This window comes from Bubalus bubalis, chromosome 20 (assembly GCF_019923935.1).
Source record: "Bubalus bubalis isolate 160015118507 breed Murrah chromosome 20, NDDB_SH_1, whole genome shotgun sequence".
Lineage (NCBI taxonomy): Eukaryota > Metazoa > Chordata > Mammalia > Artiodactyla > Bovidae > Bubalus > Bubalus bubalis.
The window spans coordinates 39,208,245-39,233,617 of NC_059176.1; the positions used below are offsets into that span (position 1 = coordinate 39,208,245).

At 48.1% G+C, this 25,373-nt stretch overlaps 1 long non-coding RNA gene across 4 annotated transcripts in view; it reads right to left on the minus strand.

Annotated features, from left to right (window-relative positions):
* Positions 1–25,047, minus strand: part of LOC123330798 — a 57,684-nt gene extending 32,637 nt beyond the window's left edge. For 3 of the 4 annotated variants that reach the window (XR_006546970.2, XR_006546968.2, XR_006546971.2), the window contains exons 1-2: positions 24,344–25,047; positions 15,927–15,980 (exon numbers count right to left, since the gene is read on the minus strand). This is a non-coding gene — a long non-coding RNA (uncharacterized LOC123330798). Of the gene's footprint in view, positions 1–12,046; positions 12,148–15,926; positions 15,981–24,343 lie in introns of all 4 variants that reach the window. The other variant, XR_006546969.2, reaches the window with a different exon arrangement.
* Between the last annotated feature and the right edge of the window lie 326 nt (positions 25,048–25,373).

Sequence of the window (25,373 nt, forward strand, 5' to 3'; positions counted from 1 at the left end):
TCAACATTCAGAAAACGAAGATCATGGCATCCAGTCCCATCACTTCATGGGAAATAGATGGGGAAACAGTGGAAACAGTGTCAGACTTTATTTTTTGGGGCTCCAAAATCACTGCAGATGGTGATTGCAGCCATGAAATTAAAAGACGCTTACTCCTTGGAAGGAAAGTTATGACCAACCTAGATAGCATATTCAAAAGCAGAGACATTACTTTGCCAACAAAGGTTTGTCTAGTCAAGGCTATGGTTTTTCCTGTGGTCATGTATGGATGTGAGAGTTGGACTATAAAGAAAGCTGAGCACCAAAGAATTGATGCTTTTGAACTGTGGTGTTGGAGAAGACTCTTGAGAGTCCCTTGGACTGCAAGGAGATCCAACCAGTCCCTTCTAAAGGAGATCAGCCCTGGGAGTTCTTTGGAAGGAATGATGCTAAAGCTGAAACTCCAGTACTTTGGCCACCTCATGCAAAGAGTTGACTCATTGGAAAAGACTCTGATGCTGGGAGGGATTGGGGGCAGGAGGAGAAGGGGATGCCAGAGGATGAGATGGCTGGATGGCATCACTGACTCGATGGACGTGAGTCTCAGTGAACTCCGGGAGTTGGTGATGGACAGGGAGGCCTGGCGTGCTGCGATTCATAGGGTCACAAAGAGTTGGACACGACTGAGCGACTGAACTGAATCATCAGGAAAATGCAAATCAGAACCACAGTGAAGTATCACCTTACACCTGTTATAGAGGCTAGTATTGAAAGGAAAAGAAACAACTGTTGGTAAGGATGTGGAGAAAAGGGTATCCTTGTGCACTGCTGGTAGGAATGTAAATTGGTGCAGCTACCATGAAAAACAGTATGGGGTTTCCTCAAAAAATTAAAAATAGAACTACCATACGATCCAGCAATCTCACTTCTGGGTACTTATCTGAAGAAAATAAAAACACTAAATCAAGAAGATATGGGCACCTCCATGTTCATTGCAGCGCTATTTACATTAGCCACGATATGGAACCAACCAAGTGTCCACTGCTGGGTGAATGAATAAAAAATATGACACACAGAATAGAAATAGATATTCCATTATACACACACAAATATGGAATCTTGTCCTTTGTAACGACTTTGAGGTCATTATGTTAAGTGAAATAAGACAGAGAAAGACAAATACCATATAATCTCACTTATATGTGGAATCTATTTTAAAAAACAAAATAAAAACAATACCAAACTCATAGATACAAAGAACAGATTGATGGTTACCAGAGGTGGAGGGTGGGGAGAGGATGAAATGGTGAAAGTGGTCTAAAGGTACAAACTTTTAGTTATAAAATAAATAATTCCTGTGTATATAATGTATAGTATTGTGACTATAGTTAATAATATTGTATTGAATATTTGAAATTCACTGAGAGTAGATCTTAAAAGTTCTCATCATAAGAAAACAGTTGTAACTGTATAAGGTGATAGATGTTAATTAGACTTACTGTGATCATTTTGCAATATATACAAATATTGAATCATTATATTATACGCCAGAAATTAATATAATGTTGCATGTCCATTATATCTGAAAAAAAAATGACTCTGAGCAACACCGCCGGGACTCCAGGAAAAAGATCTATAGACCCTGAAGGGCAAACTAGGTCAGGAGGAAGAGGACAGGTGTGTTGGGGAGAGGAGTATTTGCTGCCTTTTAACTTCCTCCATTCCAGAGAAGGCAATGGCACCCCACTCCAGTACTCTTGCCTGGAAAATCCAGTGGACAGACGAGCCTGGTAGACTGAAGTTCATAGGGTTGCGAAGAGTTGGACACAACTGAGCGACTTCACTTTCACTTTTCACTTTCATGCATTGGAGAAGGAAATGGCAACCCACTCCAGTGTGCTTGCCTGGAGAATCCCAGGGACGGCGGAGCCTGGTGGGCTGCTGTCTATGGGGTCGCACAGAGTCGGACACAACTGAAGTGACTTAGCAGCAGCAGCAGCAGCAACTTCCTTCATTCAGTCCACAAGTGGACAGTGGCCTGATGGTGACCACTCATAAGTAAGACACAATCTCCAAGTAACTCACAGACTTGGGAGGATAGAAATATCACCCAGATAAACTCAGAGATTCCTTCTGAGTTTTGGGGTCCTGTGTTCAAAACCTTGAAAATCTGGTTTTCAAATTCACTAACTCTCATAGAGCCAGGATACTGGACAAACTAAGCAAAGCTTGCTCCATGCATATGTAAAATAATAGCCTCAAGGTCCCAGCTTCTCAACCCACTCTTTCTGCAAGAAGTCACTAATATGGTTGATCGGATTCCAAGGTGCCATGAGGTCATGTTTACCAGTGGGCAGGGTCATTACCATGAAAAGATTCTGCACTTGGACATGGCACATGAGGGTTCCTCTGCCTCTATGTGTCTCCCTTCCCAGGATAGGCTGACCCTGGTTGGCCTGGTCATCTCACCTCCATTCCTATTCTAGGCCAGATCTATCCTGTTGCCTTGATCTCCTGCCCCACATGCCTGTTGAGGGCAGTGCAATTTTCAGGTGCCTCGGGTTAGAGCAGTGGGTTTCAGCCAGGGGACATGTGGCCATGTCTGGATATTTTGAATTGTCGTAACTCCGGGGAGGGTGCTGTTGGCATTTAGTGCGTAGGAGCCAGGGATGCTGCTACACTGCATTCTGCAATGCACGAGACAGTCTCACAACAAAGGACCACCCAGTCTGGGATGTCATAGCTGAGGTGGAGAAACCCTGGGAGACTGGAAGCAAAAGCCCTCTTAGGCATTCTCCTGAGAGCATGGCCTTGGCTTTCAACCCCTCAAGAAAGAAATGATGCTCATCTTTTTTCTACATCTCCTGTGGGGCCATAAGAAAGGGAGAGAGCAGTTAGAACACAATAGGATTCAAGCACTCCTGTATCCTCTAGCCAAATATAGTTCTCCAGGTAGCATAATTTACCCCAACACAGCTAGAATCAGGTAGATAGGAAAAATACCTCTTTCCATCTTCTAGTATATTAGATTTGAAAGCCCACTTTAAAAATATTACAAAGATATTCACTGTAGCACCACTGATACTGAAAAAGATTTTTAAAAAACCCTAAATGTCCACTAATAGGGACCAGATAAGTAATACATTCAATAGTGAAAGATATATTTACAGAGTAAAATTCTATGCAGTGGTTGAAAAGGAGGAGGCAGCCGTAATAATATGAGACAACCTCCAAGACCTATTGTTAAGAATGCCAGTGAGATGCAGGAACGATGTGCTTGGTTTCCTAATATTTGTGTGAAAATATATTTGCTAATGTTATTTAAATGTATTGCTGGATATGCATTGACTCTCAGAAGAGATGCATAAGAATTCAGTTACAGCACTTGTCTGACTGTCTCCTGGGAGGGGATCCGAGGCCTGGAAGGGACAGGAATAGAAGACGTTTTTCTTCACTCTACGTCCTTTTGAATTTTATGTTCTCTTCGTATGTTATCTTGTCAAAAACAAATACATGCTATAAGTTGGGTGAGGCCTGAAAGCATTCAGCTAAGTAAAAGAAGCCAGACATAAAAGGAGAAATGCTATGTTCCACTTATGTGAAGTATCTAGAATAGGTAAAGTCATAGAGATGGAAAGTGGCGGTTTCCAGGGGCTGAGGGGAGTAGGGATGGAGAGTCATTTTTTAATGGGTGCAGAGTCTTACTTTCAGAAGATAAGAAAGTTCTGGAGATGGATGGTAGTGAATATACAACATCGTGAATGTACTTAATGCCACAGAACAGTACACTTAAAAATAATTAAGATGGTAAATTTCAGGTTGTGTACACTTTACCAACCATGAACATACATGGCATAATCCATTTAAAATACATTTTACATATTTATCGTCTAATGATTATAAATATTTTAGGCTTTGCAGGTCATACACAGTTTCTGTTGTAAGCAATTAATAAAGCAGCAACTGTTGACAATATATAAATGAATGAACGTGCCTGTGTTACAGAAAAACAGGCCAGCTGATCAGATTCAGTGCGCTGACGGTAGTTTGCTAACCTCTGCTCCACGCTCTCCGCCCCTCATTTGTAAGAAAGGGACAATAATGTACTTACCAGAAGTTTGTTGTGGAAATTAAAAGGAGTAATGTGTCAAGTACTGTGTTCACTGCCTTACACACAAAGAGCAGCCAACAAATGTTAGTCGCTATTATTGATGTGGTTACTGAGGTAGGTGCTGAGCATGCAGAAGGAGGTCACATTAGCTTAGCACCTACTGTATACATAGCAGGCCTGAGTCTTAAAGGGACAGGACTTCACTGTTATTTTATGTTCCTTAATAAAAACATCTCATGTTGGCAGAGAGCTTTGTGCATTTGGTCCATTATCTCATTTCATCTTCATGATTACTCTCTGGGGTAAATTTCCAGATCAGGAAGCCAGGCCTCCAAATTCACTCTGCTAAGAAGAGCAGAGGGAAGGTTTGAATCCTCAGCTATTAATATTCCAAAATCCATGTTTTCAACCAGGGGTGTACTGCCCCCCCCACCACCACTCCACCCAGTCCCTACTCACCCCAGGAAATTTGGAAATGTCTGGGGTGTTTTGGTAGGTAGGGAGGTTAAAGAATGGAGAGGAACTGCTGGAGTTTAGTAGCCGGGATCCAAGAAAGCTAATGTCCTAGAGGACAGCCCTGTAAAATGAAGAATTGTCCCAAAGGCCCGTGGCACCCTGTGGAGGAACTCTGCTTCACATCATGCTGACTGGTTGTATGAGGAGATGGGCTCAGTAAGAACACAGAGGGAGGAACACCAGCAGGGAGAAGGGGTGGGCAGCAAGAGGGCCTAGAGGGTGTGTGTTCAGATCTGTCAGCAGTAGAAGGGCCAGGTGGTACAAACTGTTAAAGTTTGAGTTCCGTGGATTTTTTGAAGTTTCCCTCTAGATTTGCCTGAAAGAAGTAGAGTAGTAGAGTAAAAAGAGCACTTAGTTTTCAGGGGCTGAAAGCACCGACTCGCTGTGCAACTTGGGGCAACTGAATTGACCTCTCTGGGCTTTGAGTGAAATGAGAATAGCCCGATTCTGTCCCCTTGCAGGGCGGTAGAGAGGATCCGTTGAACAACACAGTGAAAGCACATAGCTCTGTACGAAGGGAAAGAATTTTACTAAATGAATCATAAAGCAATTGTCAACAAAATCGAGTTCTTCCCTTTTAAATCTTGATTTTGGCTTCCACGGACTGTGGGGAGGTTTATCTCACAGTGCAGGTGCTGGCCTGCTACCAGCTGCCCCTCCTGCTCAACAAATTGAGATTTAGCTTTGATTGCATCTGCAGCAAAACCAGGCAGCATGAAAAATGAGCCTAGGAAAGAACGACCTTGCTTCCCGTTGGCTGTAACTCCTGGGAGCCATGGAGAAGCCATCCATATCCAGCCAGATGTTGAGTTAGAGAAGGGACTGGAACAGCTTGATGGGGTCACCTACCGGTCAGGCCCCACAAGCTGTTTTCCCCCAGGGAGAGGAGGGGCTGATAGTTCCTTTGGTCAAAATGTCAAGCTGAAATTAATCTATATAAATGTCAAGCCTGCTCTGTGAGCAAAAATGAGTAGGTTCATCATTGCCGAAAGCCTGTCTGCATGATAAGGAATAGACATTTTATCTACGAACCTCTATTTTTCTACCCAGAGACCAGCTGGATCCCCTGCCTCTAGGAATGTAGCTAATCACAGTCCTAGATTTTCAATTCTACACTTTCTGAAGCCTTCCCTTATCTGCAAGGGTCTGGGGACTGTGGGCTTCCCAGGTGGCGCTAATGGTGAAGAACTTGCCTGCCAACGCAGGAGACATAAGAGGCACTAGTTGGATCCTGGGTTGGGAAGATCCCCCTGAAGGAGGGCATGGCAACCTACTCCAGTATTCTTGACTGGAGAATCCCTTGGACAAAGGAGCCTGGAGGGCTATATTCCACTGGGTTGCAGAGTCGGACACAACTGAAGCGACTTAGCAAGCCCGCACGCTGGGAGCTATATCTCAAGACCTCTCCTCTGCTTCCCCTTTGTCTTTTGTCAAACAAGCCAAGAAACTTGACCCATTCTCTAGTTCCAAAAACAGCACCAGAAAAACAGTCCTAGAAGGATCCATAAACAAGAATTTGAGGACATTTCCACCATGCCAACACAGCAGTCAATCTTGTTTTGCAGAAAATAGATTTTGGAGTCCAGCTTCTCAGACAGGAACACCAACTGCCTCACTAATGGGGTGACCTCGGGAAGTCACTTAGTTATTGGCTTCAGTATTTTCATCTGTAAAATGGGGCTGCCAGTCTCTAACATTAAAGAGTTGCTGTGAGGACTAAATTAGATTAGTTCATGTGAATAGTAGGCACCTATTATGTGGTCACTTCACTTAGAACTCTTTTCTCTACAGATTGGTTTAAACAGAAGGAATGTATAGGCTGGCAATTGGTCGGGCTTCAGGCATAGTTTGATCAGGGTCCTGGCTCTGGCTCTTTATATTCACTGGGCTCTGCTCTCCTCTTTGTAACTGTTTCCTTCTCTGTCCAGCATCCTTCAAGATTACAAAATGACTCCCATTGTATTGGGTCTCACATCTACCCTCTGAAACATCCAGAAGAAAGCTCCTCTTACTTTGACCGCTGAACAAAAGTCCTGTTCACCTTGATTATAATACTTAAGGTCAAGTACTCTCTTCTGAACCAATCACTGTGGCTGGGGCTATGCTCTGCCCTGATTGGCTTAGGTGGCAAGGGATTGGATTACACTCAGTAAGCTTAGGTCCCTGAGGTCTAGGGATCATCCACATGGGATCCTGCTTGTGTCTCCAAAGCCTGGCACAAGGCCCAATCTTTGACATATGAGGAGATGCTCAGTAAGAGGTTGTTGAATGAGGATTATAAAATCTGAGGAGACAGGAAGTGTGTGGTTAGAACATCTAATCATTCTCTGAGTCAGTTGCCCAGTTCGTGGTAATTTCCCAGGTACTCTCCTCAGTTAAATCCCAAATTACAAATGTTGACCTTCACTGTTTCCCAGAGAACATCCTGCTTAATTCAGTAACACCAGTGAAAGCCTAAAAAATCCACCTTGTCTGGGCCTCCTGATCTGTCTTTACATTACATAGCTCACACCAGCAGGGAGCACTGGAAATAAAAAATCCAATCCCATTTTTAATGATTGGATCTGACAAAGAATATTAAATTTATCTTTAAATAGCTTTTTAAAATTTTGTTTAATGGAAATGAGGAGGAAATTGAGGTTTGAAAGGGCAAGACTTAAAAAAAATTTTTTTTTTAAATCAGAGTGTGTGGGGGCCAAACTCTAGGCAGCCATCCTAGGGCACATTCTCTGCTTCCAGCACAGAAATCCTGGTGGGGAGATGGTACAGCATCCCAGAGGAGCAAAGCCACAGTGCCCAGACCTTGGGATGGGACAGAAGGGATGAAATCGCAGAGCCCACCTTTCAGAGATCCTCTGTCCTGGGTTCAGCTGAGCACCCAGCATGGGAAGAGAGGGGACAGAATTGAGTCAGGTCACACAGCATTTGGCCTGGGTTGCCCCTGTACCTCCACGGCCAAGATCAAGGAGTGGGATGCCCGTTTATTGGTTTCCTAAACTTGGTGGGTGGCGCGAGTGGTAAAGAACCCGCTTACCAATGCAGGAGACATGAGAGATGTGGGATTGCACATCGAACCAATTCAGGGTTTGATATCTGGGTTGGGAAGATGCCCTTGAGGAGGGCATGGCAACCCATTCCAGTATTCTTGTCTGGAGAATCCCATGGACAGAGGAGCCTAGTAGCCTACAGTCCATAGTCAGACACGACTGCAGTGACTTAGCATGCACAAACTTGGTGGTGGGGGGGATTTCTAAAGAGTAGCTGCAATACATCCCTGGGGTTCAGACCCACACACCCTGCTAGTTAATTGTCTGGATGGCCCGCTTTCTCCTCAAACTCACCTTGTTCCAATATAGACTCATCACCTTGCTCCTGTCTGCTCCCTGCCTCCTGTATCTAATCCATATCACCCCTCCAGCCCCCGTAAACTTCCTGGCCAGCTGCTTGGGTATCTTCCTGGACCACCGCCACTCCACTCTCACCTGCCAAAGTCACTGCTTAGCAAGACCTAATAATTCTATCATCACAATATCTTTTGATTCCTCCCTCCTATGCTTCCCCATCCCCTCCCCCTGAATTTTTCTGCCTCCAGGCTCACCTCCTCCAGTCTTCTCTCCATGGGATCACTAGATCTGGGCTTCTAGCACACAGATCACGGCCTGCTCTTCATCTCCTTGAAAATCTGCCATAGCTCCCCCATTGCCTACTGACTTATCATTTCATCCTCTTGCACAAAGCCCTGCCTTTGCCTGGCTGCTCTGCACACTGGGCTTGCCATCTCCCATCTCTTCACCCTCAAGTCCTACTGTTTTCCAGGCTCAACGCTGCCTCCTTCAGGACACCTCCCTGGGAGGTGAGTGGGTCATTGTTTCCTCCTTTTACTGATGGCTTTTGCTGGTGTCTCTATTTCAAAATGCTCTTCATTTTGCCCAGGGCAGTGAGGAGGAAAGTGGCCGGCCAGCATGTATTCAGCTTTTACGTCTGCACCAGGCACTGGTCAGGCAAATTTACATGCTGGGTCGCATTTAATCTGAACAGCTGAGAAAGGCGGTTTCATCCCCATTTCACAATTGGCAACCTGTGGTTCAGAAAGCAGAAGTGACCTGCCCAGGCATGTGAGAGCAGGCTCCATTCTGCATCTTCTAACTCGGTGTTCAGTGCCGATCCTCCCCCAACTCCCTGTGCAAGGCAGCCCCGGGCTGGGAGAAACTCTAGAAACACATCTGCCATCTGTTTTATTTAAAGGGCCCTTGAGTCCGGAGCCAGCTGGCAGGATACATGGCTGCGATCACTAATCCAAATTTGCGCCCCCCTTCCCAGTCCCTGCCCTCCCGATGCCCTTCTTGAATCAGGGCCTCAGGCCCAGGAGTGAACAGGTCTGCATAATTTCCTGAATGTCACCGAACACATCTATCACTCTCAGAGTTTTCCAAATGCCTTGCTGGGTGCACCCAGGGAGGCTCTGAGCCATATGGCCAAGGAGCCCCGCTGTGAAGTCCCATTACCTCTATCCACTAATTGGCTTCAAAGCATGAATGGAAAGTACGCCATCCTGATGCGCCCTGGGAGCTTCCTCGTTGCTCCCTCCCTACCAGGAACTCGGCCCTTTCTAAGTGTCTTCTTTCCCTCCCTGGCCTAGGCCGCCTTGGTGAGGCGGGAGGATGGCCCAGTGAGACATTTATATTCAGAAACACAGATACTTGTGACAGGAGTGATTTGAAAATACTAACCTCTGTTTTTCTCTCCTTCCTGTCCTTCACCCTCATCCCAGCTGGGAGCGCGCTCTGGACCCCGCTGCCAGCAAGGAAGATTAAGGTACAGTGGAGGAAGGGGAGGGCAGGGGGAGGACACCTGGCCTCTCCCACAGCACTTCCTGCGCCCCCATCAGCAGAGGGAGCAGCTCCCTAGAGGGTCTAGGACCACCCTGGGCCACAGAACAGAAAGGATAGACATCTCAGCAGTAATCTGGGTGGAAGGATGACCAAAGACAAGGTGTCTCCCTACACCCCAACCCCCCTGACTCTGTATAAGACCACAGAACAGAGTCAGACATCCTGGAGTATGAAGTCAAGTGGGCCTTAGGAAGCATCATTATGAACCAAGCTAGTGGAGATGATGGAATTCCAGCTGAGCTATTTCAAATCCTAAAAGATGGTGCTGTTAAAGTGCTGCACTCAGTATGCCAGTAAATTTGGAAAACCCAGCAGTGGCCACAGGACAGGAAAAAGTCACTTTTCATTCCAATCCCAAAGAAAGACAATGCTAAACAATGTTCAGACTACCAGAGAGTTGTGCTCATTTCCCATGCTAGGAAGGTTATAATCAAAATCCTTCAAGCTAGGCTTCAATAGCATGTGAACCGAGAACTTTCAGATGTACAAGCTGGGTTTAGAAAAGGCAGAGAAACCAGAGACCAAATTGCCAACATCCACTGGATCATAGAAAAAGCAAGAGAATTTCAGAAAAACATCTACTCCCGCTTCATTGACATCCTTAACTACTCTAAAGCCTTTGACCTTGTGAAGTGAAGTGAAGTCGCTCAGTCATGTCCGACTCTTTGCCACCCCATGGACTATAGAGTCCATGGAATTCTCCAGGCCAAAATTACTGGATTGGGTAGCCTTTCCCTTCTCCAGGGGATCTTCCCAACCCAGGGATCAAAGCCAGGTCTCCCACATTGCAGGCAAATTCTTTACCAGCTAAACTGCAAGAGAAGCCCAAGAATACTGGAGTGGGTAACCTGTCCCTTCTCCAGCAGATCTTCCCCACCCAGGAATTGAACTGGGGTGTCCTGCATTGCAGGTGGATTCTTTACCAACTGAGCTATGTGTTAACAGTGTGGATCACAACAAACTGGAAAATTCTTCAAGAGATGGGAATACCAGACCACCTTACCTATCTCCTGAGAAACCTGTATGCAGGACAAGAAGAAACAGAACTGGATATGGAATACCAGACTGATTCAAAATTGGGAAAGGAGTACATCAAGGCTATATATTGTAATCTTGCTTATTTAACTTATATGCAGAGTATATGATGCTAAATGCTGTGCTGGATGAATTACAAGCTGGAATCAAGATTGCCGGGAGAAATATCAACAACCTTAGATATGCAGATGATGCCACTTTCATGGCAGAAACTGAAGAGGAACTAAAGAGCCTCTTGATGAAGGTGAAAGAGGAGAGTGAAAAAGCTGGATTAAAACTCAAAAAACTAAGATCCTGGCATCCAGTCCCATCACTGCATGGCAAATAGAAGAGGAAAAAATGGAAGCAGTGACAGATTTTCTTTTCTTGGGCTCCAAAATCACTGTGGATGGTGACTGCAGGCATGAAATTTAACGATGCTTGCTCCTTGGAAGAAAAGGTTTGCCTCTGACAAACCTAGACAGCATATTAAAAAGCAGAGACATTACTTTGCTGACAAAGGTCTGTATCATCAAAGTTATGGTTTTTCCAGTAGTCATGTACAGATGTGAAAGTTGGACCATAAAGAAGGCTGAGCCTGAAGAACTGATGCTTTCGAATTATAGTGCTGGAGAGGACTCTTGAGAGACCCGTGGACTACAGGAGATCAAACCAGTCAATTCTAAAGGAAATCAACCTTGACTGTTCATCGGAAGGACTGATGTTGAAGCTGAAGTTCCAATACTTTGGCCTCCTGATGTGAAGTGCCTACTGATTGGAAAAGACCCTGATGCTGTGAAAGATTGAGGGCAGGAGAAGGGGGCTACAGGGGATGAGATGGTTAGATAGCATCACTGACTCAATGGACCTGAGTTTGAGCAAACTCAGGGAGACAGTGAAGGACAAGGAAGCCTGATGTGCTGCGGTCCATAGGATCACAGAGTCGGACACGACTCAGTGACTGAAGAGCAACAGGACAGAGGCACTGCTGACTGTCCAGAAAAGGGGATGCTGAGCTTTGGAAATTCAAATGTTACGTTTAAGAAGATAAAGGCTGGACTTCCATGGTGGTTGAGAACCCACTTGCCAGTGCAGGGGACATGGGTTGGATCCCTAGTCTGGGAAGATTTTATATGTTGTGGGGCAATTAAGCCTGTGCATCCAAACTACTGAGCCCACACACTCCAGAGCTGGTGCTCCACGACAAGAGAAGCCACCGCAATGAGAAGCCTGCACACAGCGACTAGAGAGTAGCCCCCAACTCCACAACTAGAGAAAGTCTGTACACAAGAACAAAGACCCAGCACAGCCAAAAGTAAAATAAACAGATAAAAGAAAAGAAAGGTCAGTGATACTTCTTGTGCACCTGAGCTCTAGATTGGGATGCCCTGCTCCATGGAGGGAGTGCCAACTAGGGTTGGGGTCTTGTGTATGTGGAGTCTTGCACTTTGCATCTATTGTGTCTGGCCTTCCCCAGCACACACCATGTGACAGATGGGTCAGAGGCCACAGGGGAAGAAGGAGATAAAGGTACCTAGAGTCTGAGGCTGGGCTGGGAACCAGGCGAAGAGTCCTCATCTCCCTCCGTCCTAGGGCTGGGCTCTCCAAGAGGCTGCCACTGGACGAGGGCCAGAGCTAGAGGAATGGACAAGGAGTCTTAGACCCTCCGTGGGTCGCTGTATTATTTCCAGAGCCTTCCCTATGGAGGGACTTTTTGTACCAAGTGTTTCTAGCTCACTGGGCCTGGTAGCACTTTCTGTGGCTAGAATCACGTGACTGTCACAGGGGGCTAGGATGGTGATGCCCCCTTTCTACAGAGTTCGAGGGAGGCTGAAAGAAGAGGCAGGAGCCCAGCCAGTGGGCATCCCTGGGGAGAATGAGGGCAGGGAGGGGTGAGAGAAGAGCCTCTGTTGGTGACTGGGTCAGGGCCCGATTTCAAATATTGTCCTTTGAATAAGGCCGCCCATCCAGGAGACCCCGGGGCTGGGGGACAGAACTGCAGTCTGATAGGTGGTTTCTGCAGCACTCCCTGTGCCCAAGGGCTTACCAAGTGGTGAAGGCAGCCCACGAAGCAGAGAACCCAACATTTAGCTAATGGAACACTGACGAAACCTGCTAAAATGGCTGGCCCTGAGTAATTCAAAGACAGCTAGCAAATGCATTATTTAAAAAGAAAAAGAAAAGACATGAATCTCGCTGCCAAAGCACTGAAGTGTAACATCCAGCGTCAGTGGTGGTTTCATAGGGACAAGGAGGAGGTGTTTATGCAACACATCACGGGACAAAACATCCCCTAAATCTCTTCTAAACACTTCTCACCATGAGCCCAGTCCTTCGAGTCACTGCCCAAACCTCTCTTCCTCTGCTCCCCTGCTCCCCCCAAACCAAAGCTATACCCTATCTTCCTTTACCCTTCCCTCCCCTTCCTGGAGGGCCTCCCCACCTCCTCTCCAGGGGCTTCCTCATCTTTCCTCAAAGAATCAGCCTGGCCTCTTTTAGCTTGTCCTACGCTGTATCTCAGACTTTCTCCCTTCATGACACAAGAGACACAATTACATCCAGGAGGCTGAAAGCCCACAAACAAGGAGTCCTTCCTTTAGAGAAAGGTGGGAGAGGTGACTACAGGTCCTTGGTTATAGTCTCCTCCCCTGACACACTGGTTTACACGGATAGCACCGAGCCCTGGTCCTGGAAAAACCCCGGGACCAGCTCCCACGAGCACTGGTGCAAGCAGGGCCCGGGGAGCCTTTGATGAGGCCCCCGCATCCTGCTCCACAGCCACTTCCACCCTGACTTCAGGCCCTCCCCATCCCCCTGGGGCCTCCCCTGCCACCCTGCTCCGTCCTGCCTCAGCCTGCCCCAGGAGGCTCTTGCTTGAGGCCCCCAGGAGGCTCACCCCTTCTGACGGGGCCTGACGAGTCCAACCTACAGTGTGTAACTGGCATTTTTGGACCATCCAGGAAGCTGACTTGGAGTGGGCTGGCTTGGGGTCGAATGGTGGGCCAGGTGGGCCTGGTCTGGAGCCCTCAGAAATGCCTCCTCTCTGCTCTTGGCTTCCTCCTAGCACCCAGCACCTGAATTCCCTTCTCATACAGCCTGAGTAGCAGACTTCCACCACTGCATTGGCAGATCAGAGCTGCAGAGGGCCTGGGAAAACGTTAGCTGAGTCCAAACCTGGTGACTCAAGTTGGTGGATGCTGAGGCCCCAAGAGAGTCAGGGACCCTCTCAAGGTCACAAAGCTTTGACAGAAGGAGCTACAACCAAGGTCTTCTGCTTCCAGGTCAGTGTTTTCCCCACAACACAATTTCTAAACTATGGAGGAGGGTGGAGGGCGACTGTTGGTTGAAGTGAATGGAATTAAAAATGCAGACTGTGGTCCTCTGGGGGTGATTTGCATTTTAAGTGGAATGCAAAGATCAAAACAATCTTCTTGACTCAAAGCAAATCTATGGAGACAGAAGGCAGACAGTGGTAGCCAGTGTCTGGAGGTGGGGAGGAAGGGGCAGGGGCTGCTTTAAGACTGTGTGGTTTCCAGAAGTCCTAGAACCAGGTAGTGGTGATGGTTGCACCTCACTGTGAATGTACTTAACGCCGCTGAATTGCACACTTTTAAATGGCTCAAAGTGTCATTCGCTTTGCCAACAAAAATCCATATAGTCAAAGCTATGGTTTTTCCAGTAGTCATGTATGGATGTGAGAGTTTGACCATAAAGAAAGCTGAGCGCCAAAGAATTGATTCTTTTTAACTGTGGTGTTGGAGAAGACTCTGGAGAGTCCCTTGGACAGCAAGGAGAGCCAAGCAGTCAATCCTAAAGCAAATCAACCCTGAATATTCACTGGGAGGACTGATGCTGAAGCTCCAATACTTTGGTCACCTGAAGCAAAGAGCCAACTCATTGGAAAAGACCCTGATGCTGGGAAAGATGGAGGCAGGAGGAGAAGGGGGCGAGAGAGGATGAGATGGTTGGGTGGCATCAGTGACTCAATGGACATGAGTTTGAGCAAACCCTGGGAGATGGTGGAGGATAGGGAAGCCTGGCATGCTGCAGTCCATGGGGTCGCAAACAGCTGGACACAACTTAGCGAATGAACAACAGCAACAAATGGCTAAAATGGTCAATTTTATGTTACGTGTATTTTACTACATCAGCTCTCTGTGTGCATGGGTTCTGAGTCCACAGATTCGACCAGCCACAGATCAAAAATATTTGGAAAAAAAAAAATTTCAGAAAGTTCCCAAAAGCAAACTTTGAATTTGTACACACCAACTATTTACATACCATTCACACTGTATTGACAGCTATTACATGGCATTTATACTGTATCCAGTATGTTAAGCAATCTAGAGATGACTTCCAAGTACATGGGAGCCTGTGCGTAGGTTATGAGCAAATACAATACTGTTTTATGTAAGGGACTTGAGCATCTGAGGAGTTTGATATCTGCAGGGGGTCCTGGAACCAATCCCCCATGAATACTGAGGGATGACTGTACAACTTCTAAAAATCTTCTTGAAGTTTATTTTGCTTGCCTCATGTCTCCTCCTTCCCTCCCTCACCAGCTGAGTGCTGGGAACCTTCCCGTGGTCCTCCACATCACAGATCGGATGACCAAGAATCTACTCAAGAATAATGGTAAGAAACAAAACAGAACAAAATGATAGAAGGAGCTGCTTCTGAGAAAACATCCAGAAGCTGGGCACTGGCGGCTCGGTGTAGAATTCTCAGCTGCCGAAACACCCAGGAAGAGGATCTAGCATTACATCGAGCTGGGGAGCGGCCTGTGAGCCCCTGACGGCCCGACACTCGCCTGGGCACCCCCCAGGGCAGACGATGAAGCATTCTCCCAGGTCTGAGGGCAGTGGCAGATGGGAGCACGCTGGGGGCTCCAGACCACCATCCCTGTACTCTACGCTCACCGCCGTGCTCCCCAGCCACATTCTTTCCTCACTACCAGCCCAGGCCCTGCCCTCCATGAGGCTTGGGTCCACGTCACTCCAGAGGCTGCTATCAGCCTTGTGAAGGTCTAGATTCAGAGGAATTGACCAGAGGAATTGACCAATTGACTAAGGTGTGAGATGGGTCTTTCTCCCTGAGACTCAGAGATACAAAGAACAAAGAGGGAGGTAGGTGGAGTGGGGGGTCTGAGGCCTAAAGAGAGCAAGAAATATGCCAAGTCCTCCACAGTAAAGAGGGCACCTCACCTCCTCTGGTGCCCAGGCCCAAAAGCCCTCAGGGCAGTACTGAGCCTCTGCCCCTCGACTTCCCTAAAGTGTCACTAGCAGGTCAACTGTCATGTTCAAGGGACTCTGTAGCCAGAAACCCTTAGCTCCAGAGAGTTGTATTAGTTTCCTGAGGCTGCTGTAACAAATGGCCACCAACGGGGTGGCTCAAAGCAACAGAAATATACTCACAGTTCTGGAAGCCAGAAGTCTGAAACCAAGATGTCAGCAGGGTCATGTTCCCTCCTGAGATAATAGGGGAAAAAAATACATATATATATATATATATATATATATATATATATATATATATATATCTTAGTTTCTGTTTCCAGCTCCTGACACTCTTGTAATTTCCTAAGTGATAATGCACTAGAAACATCTTTCGTACCAATATTTAGTCTCTTCCCCTGGTTCCTGACACAGAGATCCTAAAACCTTTGTAATTTCCTGGGTAATAGGAGCTTCTTTTGTTCCAGTGGGCTCCTGGATGGCTTCCTGATGAGGGATGGTCACCAGAAAGAACACACCTTAATTAGAAGCTTGGAATTTTCGGCCCTGCCCCCCTCCTCAGGAGAAGACAGACGGTGATGGATGTTGAACTCCATCCCGCCTACGTGATGAAGCCTCCATACCAAATCCCCAAAGGGTGAGGTCTGGAGAGCTTCTGGGTTGGTGATCACACAGAGGTGCTGGGAGAGTGGTGCCCAGTGAGGGCATAGATGCTCTGTGCCCCTTCTCACATACCCTGCCCTGTGTATCCATCTACCTGGGGGTGATGCCCCCAACTCCATGTGCTCAGTACCCAAGTGTCAAGCTACGAATCTCTTCACCTGGCTTTTCATCTGTATTCTTTAACATATCCTTTGGTAAACTGGTAAAAGTACTTAAGGGGCTTCCCTGGTGGCTCAGCAATAAAGAATCTGCCTGCAGTGAAGGAGATGCAGAAGATGCTGGTTCGATCCCTATGTCAGGAAGATTCCCCTGGAGGACGCATAGCAACCCACTCCAGTACTCTTGCCTGCAGAATCCCATGGACAGAGGAACCTTGTGGGCTGCAGTCCATGAGGTTGCAAAGAGTCAGACAAGACTGAAGTAACTGAGCACACACACAAAGGTACTCAAGTGTCTCCCAGAGCTCTGTGAGCCGCTCTAGCAAATCATTAAATCCAACAGGGAGGAGGTCCCAGGGACCCCCGGTTTGTAGCCATGTTGGACAGAAGTTGCAGGTAACTTATCACTGGCATCTGAAGTGAGGTGGGAGCAATCTCGCTCCCACCTCACTTGGTGAACTTGGTGAAGACCAAGATCTTAACCCTTGGGAACTGAGTTAAACTGTAGGACACCCAGCTGGTGTTGCAAAGATTTGCTTGGTGTGGGAAAAACGCTAACCCTAATCCTAACAGATAACATTCACTAAAGGCTTACTAAGTACTGGGCACCATGATAAGCCCTAAATATGTATTAACTCATTTCATTGTCACCCCAAAGCTTTGAGGTGTGTCCTCTGATCTCCAGGTTACAGGTGAGAAGCCTGAGGGTCACAAAGGAGCATGTTGTTGGTAACAGGTTGATACAGAGCTCAACTCCCAAACTCCCTGAGGCAAGAGCAGACCCCAAAACAGAGACAGAGAGGTTACCCCCAGGGCTGGAAATCATGAGGACCCCAGGGCGGTGATGGAGCGGTTCTGGCAGGCCCAGCTCTGCCCTTCTGGCTGTGTTACTCCCTGACGTCTCTGAGCCTCTGTCGAGCGAGGTGCGGAGTGGACTCTTCCTGGCTCAGCCAGCCATGGCGCAAGGACACTGGTCTTAACCCTGGATGCACAAGAAGGTGCCTTGGGAGTTTTTAAAAGTCCTGATGTCTAGGCCACACTCCAGCCAAATAAAGCAGCATCTCTGGGGATGGGATCCAGACCCAACTGCCTTTTAAAGCTCCCCAGGTGATTCCTACGGAGAAGGCAAAGGCACCCCACTCCAGCACTCTTGCCTGGAAAATCCCATGGACGGAGGAGCCTGGTGGGCTGCAGTCCATGGGGTCACTAAGAGTCGGACACGATTGAGCGACTTCCCTTTCACTTTTCACTTTCCTGCATTGGAGAAGGAAATGGCAACCCGCTCCAGTGTTCTTGCCTGGAGAATCCCAGGGACAGGGGAGCCTGGTGGGCTGCCGTCTATGGGGTCGCACAGAGTCAGACACGACTGAAGCGACTTAGCAGCAGCAGCAGCAGGTGATTCCACTGTGCTATCCAGGCTGAGAATGGCCACGCCAGGCTGTCCCTTCTCTCCCTGGTTTGTCGTGTCCAGCAGGGAAGCAGGGGCTACCTGCCCCCCAGCTCACTCACCTGATTGCTGCAGATGAGGGAAGCCTGGGGGCAGCAGTGTGTGCAGTGCCAGGAGAATGGGAAATGGGTCCCTGAGGGTGGGGATGGCACTGCCAGACCACCGATGTGAGCTCAGCCTCTGCAGGCCTTCTGGGCCTCATGCCAGGAGGGGGCAGCCTGAAGGCTCATGCCCAGCAAGTCTGAGGGCAGGATCTGGGGGCACCACCGTGTGACCTCTGGGACAAAGGGCCAGCAGCAAACAGATGGAGGATTAATGCCAAACAGGTGCAGCTCTGGGGGAGCTGTCAGGACCACGGGGATACCGGTGGGGGCATTGTCCCGCGGGGCCTGTGTACCGCGGCCCTGGCAGCTGGGTGGTGGACCCACACCCAGGAAGGGCTGCTGAGGGGAGACAGGGTCAGGCCAGCAGAGGTGGCTGATCAGTCAGTCAAAGCCTGGAATTCTGTGCCTGGTGATGGAGAAAGCAACTGAGAAGCAGCAAGGACAAAAACCGACGTTCCCTCTTTCCTAAGAATGAGGAGACGTGGGCATTCTCTGATCATTTGGGAACTGGGTTTTGAGCCCAGGCTAGGAACTCTACTGGATTAAAAATACAAGACAAAACTCTAAGGTTGCTTGTCACTAACAGGTAATAAAATTCCAACGTTAAAAAAAGGTACTGCTTGTCTTCCTGCCTTAGGGTCTTTCCTCCATTTGTCCCCTGGAGAACATACTAGATCTTTCCATTTCCCATCCTTCTGAACCAAAATGTCACCTCCTCTCCATCTGCTTCCGTCCTCCTCTAATCTCTCTGACTGGCCTCCACCTTTCTGTGGCTCTGTCTGTCTGTCTGTCTGCGCATCTAACTCTCACGGGCCCTCTCTGTCTTCTGGGTGTGTGTGTCTGCATCAGTTTCCCCTCTCCCCTCAGGATGCTCATTTGGGGCAGACACTACTTTGTAGTTAAATTTTGACTTCAGTCTCCTTCCCTCTCTCAATTTCTCTTCCTATCTCTTTCGGTTTTCTTCTCTCACTGTCTTGCTCTGTTTAAATGTCTTTGTCTTTTCTTTCCCTGCTGTTCTTTTTCCATTTGTTTTCTTTTTCTAAACTAATTTTTATTGGAGTATCATTGCTTTACAATGTGTTAGTTTCTACTGTACAACCAAGTGAATCAGCTATCTGCATACATATATCCCCTCTTTTCCTCTGGTCTTTTTCTCTTTCCCTATTTCTCAGCATTTTTTTTTTTTAATGTCTTATTGTGTTTCTCTGTTTCAGTCCCTCTCTCATTCTGAGTTTTCTAACTCTTTCTGTTCTTCCTAATCTATAATGACAGCCATAGAATCAAGAATGTTAGTGTTGGAGACACACACACACACACACACACTCAGGTCCACTCCTAGAGTAGCTGATACATATGTGGAGACCAGAGGCCTAGACCTCTGGATGTTCAAGCTGTGCTTTTTCCCCTAACACTAAACTACCACCCATCACACTATGTGGACCAGTGATGCCCAGTTGCTGGCAGAGGCCAGTGCCAGACTCAGGGCCCACCCCACACAGGGCCCTGCCCTCCCACCCAGAGAAGAGCTCTCTAGGCCCACAACTCAGGCCTTGTAAGTCTTGTTTCTGGGAAGCCAGATTGAATTAGCTGTGGGCCCATCTGGCCAGCCCTTACCCTAATACCGTCTGGCAGCTCATGCCTCAATGCCAACCTCAGCCCTGTGGCCTCACGGCCAGAAATCCAATTTGCCACAGCCTAATTGAGCCCTGGACTCCCAGGGGCATTGGCCCTCGGGCCCTCCTGCCCAGCCAGCAGCAGATTTCCCGGTGATTAGGACAAGGAGGAAAAAACAGCAGGAGCCAAGTTAATTTCAATTACCCTCATTTTCTCCCTGGAGCAGCTCAACACTGCTCGCTAAGTGCGGCTTTGTGTCAACTGCGGTGGATGCTGATAAGTATTAAGTATTTGGAGCACTGGGGGTACTCCAGACACCTTGCATTTATCTGCAAGACCTTGTATTTATCTGTGGGTCCTCAGCATTTAGTCCTATTTTACTGAGTCTGGAGAAGATGCTCAGAGAGGCTCTCAAAGCCATGTTGCCATAGATGGAATCAAAGATGGGCTCCAACAAGGTTTTATGATGAGAGTCACCCCTCTGTTCCCCACTGCCCACTCCCCACCCTCCTGGAAGCTCAGCCAGAACAGCCGGCTCCACTGAGATGCTGGCCTGATAACTGTGGCCTCCTGCAGAGGACTAGCTCAGTAGGAGGCAGTCACCTTTCTTACACCTGGAGATGTTAGGTCCAGACTGTGTTTAGAGCCTCACCCCATCCAGACTCAAAAAAATACCTACATCAGTCCTTAGGGATGATCAAGTCCAACAGTAAGGCCCAGAGACAGGAGGACACTTGTTCAAAGCTACACAGCCCCTCAGTGCCGAGGCTGGAGCAGGTCTGCAGTCGTATAAGCCTCAGTCTGGGGGCCTTTGCCATCTGACTGAGTGGGTCCCCCCACCCCCGACTGAGCACTCCCACTCACCAGTCTCTGGGAGGTGGGGTCTGAGCAGGGGCAGCTCTGGGTCAGGCGAGTCGACACATCCAGGCACTTGGCTGGATTCACGAATTCACAAGCTAAAAGGAACCCCACATGTGGTTGTAGAGCCACAATTTCCACACAGGTGCTTGCTGTCTGCCAGGACCGCCCTCCTGCTCTTGACATAACGGCAAACACCAGGAGCCTGCAGCAGGCCTTGGAGACAGAGTTCCCCAAGTGCTGCTTGTGCGACAGGGAGACGTCCTCAGGGCTGCAGCACAAGGGTCCAAGTCCCAGGGTCATCGGGGGTCCCCTCTGGGGGTCCTCCAAGCTCCCCTTGCCTCCTTCCAGCCCCCAGAACTGCCCTGCTGGGAGGTTGGGGGGGGCAGATGACTTTTCTGGGTGCTGCCTCCTGGGGTGGGGAGGCGGCGGGGCCTCAGGGAAGGAGCCTGAGGGAAGAAGGGCTCTGCTGGGAGCGGGCCCAAAGCTGGAGAAGCAGGAGAAGGAGATGACCAGCCCTTTTACCACAGGCATCTGCGGATTTCTCCCCACTGTGAGCACTGGTGAGAGGCTAATGAGTTGGCATGAAATCTGTCCCATGTTTGAACCTTCCAGAACAGGATCAGGCTGCTCCCTGGTCTAGACAATAGGCCGGGGAGTCTCAAAACACCAGCATCAGGTGGGCCCGGCTGGAGCCTCCTCCCCACAGCCGGGTGTCCCGACAGCCTCCGCTGAGAGGCCCCGAGGCTATCTGTCACTCCCTCAGGAAGGAGGCCCTGGCCCTCTCACGCCGTCCTGGTGGACCCTGGCACAACAGACCAAAAGCCAAGCCTCCTGTCTGTGGTACCTTGGTGGCGGAAGTGCCATTTGCATCCATCCCACCCCACTGTCTCCATCCTCTACTGGACTTATGTAGGTTGGGGGCTTCACACTGGGCCTCGGGACCCTAAAGGTTCCCCTAGGTCAGCCCTTCACAAACTCTTTGATCTTGGGGCCCCTTTGCACGTTTAAAAATTATCAAGGACCCCACGGATTCCTGGAGAAGGAAATGGCAACCCACTCCAGTATTCTTGCCTGGAAAATCCCATGGAGAGAGGAGCCTGGCGGGCTACAGTGCAGGTATTACAAAGAGTCAGATGCAACTGAGCACACACACAGCACAAGGATTCCGAGGGGTCTTTGTCTCTATATGAGTTATATCTAATTGCTATTTAGCATTTTAGAACTTAAAACTGAGAAATGTTTTAAAATATTTAGTTTGAAATAACAATAAGCCATGACATATTAACCGAAAATATATTTTTAGGTAAAATAGATGTATTTTTCAAAATAAAGTTCAATGAGAAGGGTGCCATTGTTTCCACTTTGCAAGTCTCTTTGATGTCTGGCTTTAATAGAAGACATCTGGGTTCTCATAGCTGCTTCTGCAATCAATCTATTGCAATGTGTTGTTTGGCTGAAGCGTATGAAGAAAAGATGACTTCACAGAGATGTGCAGTAGGAAAGGGGAGGAGTGTCTTGAAATTCTTTTCAGATGATTGTGGATATTCTTCTTAAGCAATGCATTAAGAATCAACAAGTGGTAGCTTTCTAAAACTTAGTTGCAACATGGAATCAGAACCCCGTCACTGAAAATTTGGTGCTCTGTTGCGTTAAAATCCATTAGTCTGTCTTGACTTTCAATGAATCTTTTACCCAGGCCTGATTTGTGTCTGACTCTTTGCAACCCCATGGATTGTAGCCTCCCAGGTTCCTCTCTTTAAGGGATTCTCCAGGCAAGAATACTGGAGTGGGTAGACATTCCCTTCTCCAGGTGATCTTCCTGACCCAGGGATCAAACTCATGTCTCCTGCATTGGCAGATGGATTCTTTACCATCTGAGCCACCAAGGAAGGCCTACATTAAAATCCATTAGTCTGTCTTGACTTTGAATGAATCTTTTACCCAGGCATGATTTTGTAACTTGCAAAATTGGTTGTGCAAACATTGGTTCCCTGCCACTGTCTTGATGTGCTGTAGGGCACAGCAGTTTTCCCCTGAAAGGAAAAACTCTCCATTTTCCTTCTCCTCACTCACTCCTGGCTGCCAAAATACATGGGGAGTTTTCTCACACCAGGCAGTTCCCGGACACCACCTGGGGTTCCTACAATTCAACTTGCTTCTGACATTTTCTGCCTGGGGGTAGTGTCAGATCCCACAGGGCTCATTGCCACAGGATTGTCCCCACCTCAGACACCCATCACAAGTTCCGGTTGTCGCCTGTGCTTCTGTTGCCCCTCCCCCTGTGTGTGTAAGCTCAGTTGCTCAGTCATGTCTGACTCTTTGCAACCCCATGGAGGTTAGCACACCAGCCTCCTCTGTCCATGGAATTTTCCATGTAAGAATATTGGGGTGGGTTGCCATTTCCTACTCCAGGACATCTTCCTGACCCAGGGATCGAACCTTCATCTCTTGCATCTCCTGAACTGTCAGGGACAGCACCACCTGGAAAATTGGACCCTCTCCCTAGGTTTGATAATTTGCTACAGCAGATGGGAGAGACTCATATGGGAAAAGGATGTGGAGCCTCATACCCTCCCTGGTGTGTCCCAGCACCTCCGCATGTTCACCAACCCAAAGCTCTCTGAACCCCACACTTCAGAGATTTTTATGGCGGCTTCATTATATAGGCATAATTGATAAATCATTGACCATTGGTAATTAAGTTAATCCCATGCTCCCCTTTCCTCCCAGGAAGTTAGAAGTCAGGGATGAAAGTGCCAACCCTTTAATCACATGATTGATTCTCCTGGCAGCCAGCCCACCAACCTTAAGCACTTTGAAAATGTCACTGCATTAATATAAACTCAGGTGTGGTTGAAAGGGGCTTGTTACAAATAACAAAGGTGTTCCTTTAGCCTCTGTCTTATCACTTAGGAAATGGTAAGGGTTTAGAAGCTATGTGTCAGGAACTATGAATGAAGAATATATTTGTTTCTTATATCACAATATCCCAACCCCCATTGCTTTTGCATTATCAGTGCAAAAGGCAAACATTATTGTATATTATGAAAATGATTTGGACCTTGTAGGTCTCCTAAGAAGATTGAGGAGACTGGAGTTTCATGGGCCCCACTTTGAAAATCTGCCCTCAAGTGCTGCTGATCAAACTTCAACATGCGTAACAGTCACCTGGAGAGCTTATAAATACTCAGATTCCTAGGCCTTCTCTCTCAAATTCTGAATCTAGGATGGGGCCTATGCTTCTGTATTTCACTTATTCATTCATTCATTTATTTGACTGGATCGGGTCTTCCCTGTAGCACATGGACTCAGTAGTCCTGGTGCGCGGGCTTAGTAGCCCCACAGCATGTGGGTTCTTGGTGCCCCAACCAGGGATTGAACCCACATCCCCTGCATTGCAAAGTGTATTCTTAACTACTGGACCACCAGGGAAGTCCCACATCTGCATTTCTAATGAGCTCCCAAGTGATGCTGATGCTGCAGGACCACAAAGCAAGCTTGGAGGAAAAAAAAACTCAAGAAGACAACAGCAAATATATTCAGAGGATCTTAGCAAGTGTTCCCCCTGAAAGCATTCTGTGGCCAAAGACATCTGGGAAATGCCAAGTTATTCAAAATAAACAAGTTTCTTTGCTATACAATGCGTTAGATCAGTCATTAATAATAAGCCAATGTATGTTGAAAATATCCACGAGAAGTATGGTGTGCAGAGTTCCAAATTGTTTTTTCAGTGGGGGGGGTCTTACTCACTGTGATCCTCTAAGCATGCCCTCCGGAGCGCTTCTGCAGTGGTTGGTTTGCGCATCACTTCCGGGGGTGTGGGTGGAGACAGCCCCAAGCCTCTCTTCCGCCTCTCTCCCTCCCGGGCCAGCTCCGAGCAGACCTCATGCCTTATCCATTTCCCCAGACCTCATGCCTTATCCATTTCCCGGGAGAGGGTCTCCACTACAGCTGAGGGGGCTGCCGCCTCAGCGGCACTTGGCACGGGGTTTCATTTGTTTTTAATCTCTCACTCTGTGGCAGACCTATTTCAGACACAGATCACCACAATATAGGCGGATCTATTCCCTATGAACCTGGTGTGTGTTTTTTCAGGGTGTTTTGTTTTTATGTTTCCACACAAATGAGTGCTCTACATCTCTACAAGGCATGTGTGTGGTTGCAGAAATCACAAAGACCTTTCTCTGAAGAAGATATGGGCTTGAAGGAGGAACAAACAGAAGTTCAGGGCTCACGTGGAACAATTCAGATGGCTTCCAGGACGCGGGAGATCGGGGAGCCTTCCTCTGGTGATGTGACTCCAAGCATCCAGAGCCTTGGGGACAAAGTCCCATCTGAGCAAGGAAGCTGGTACAAGGGAGCCCTGCTGACCAGCCTTCCTTGGCCTTGCGTGGGTGGGCAGGAAGGGAGAATGCCAAGAGGATTTAAGACTTGCCAGCCACCTGGGAACAGACACTGCTGCCTCCGAACCGAACGGCAAGGGATGAGCTGCTTAGCAGGGAGGGAGCTCAATGTACAGGACATTGTAGATGGAGGGGAGAAACCGAACCCAGCCTGGCAGTCACCAAGGCTTTCTGGACGAGGTGACCCTGGAGCGCCCAAGGGGCTGTGGGTAGTAAGGCGATAGCAGTCCAGGACTATTACAGTAATGTATGTCCTTCCATATGGAAGGAAGCACCAAGATGGGGCATAAAGGTCCCTCCCCCAGCAGATGGATTTGAACCATCTAGGAACAGAAGGGGTGAAGGGGTGTTCCTGGAAGAGGGACCAGCATGGACCA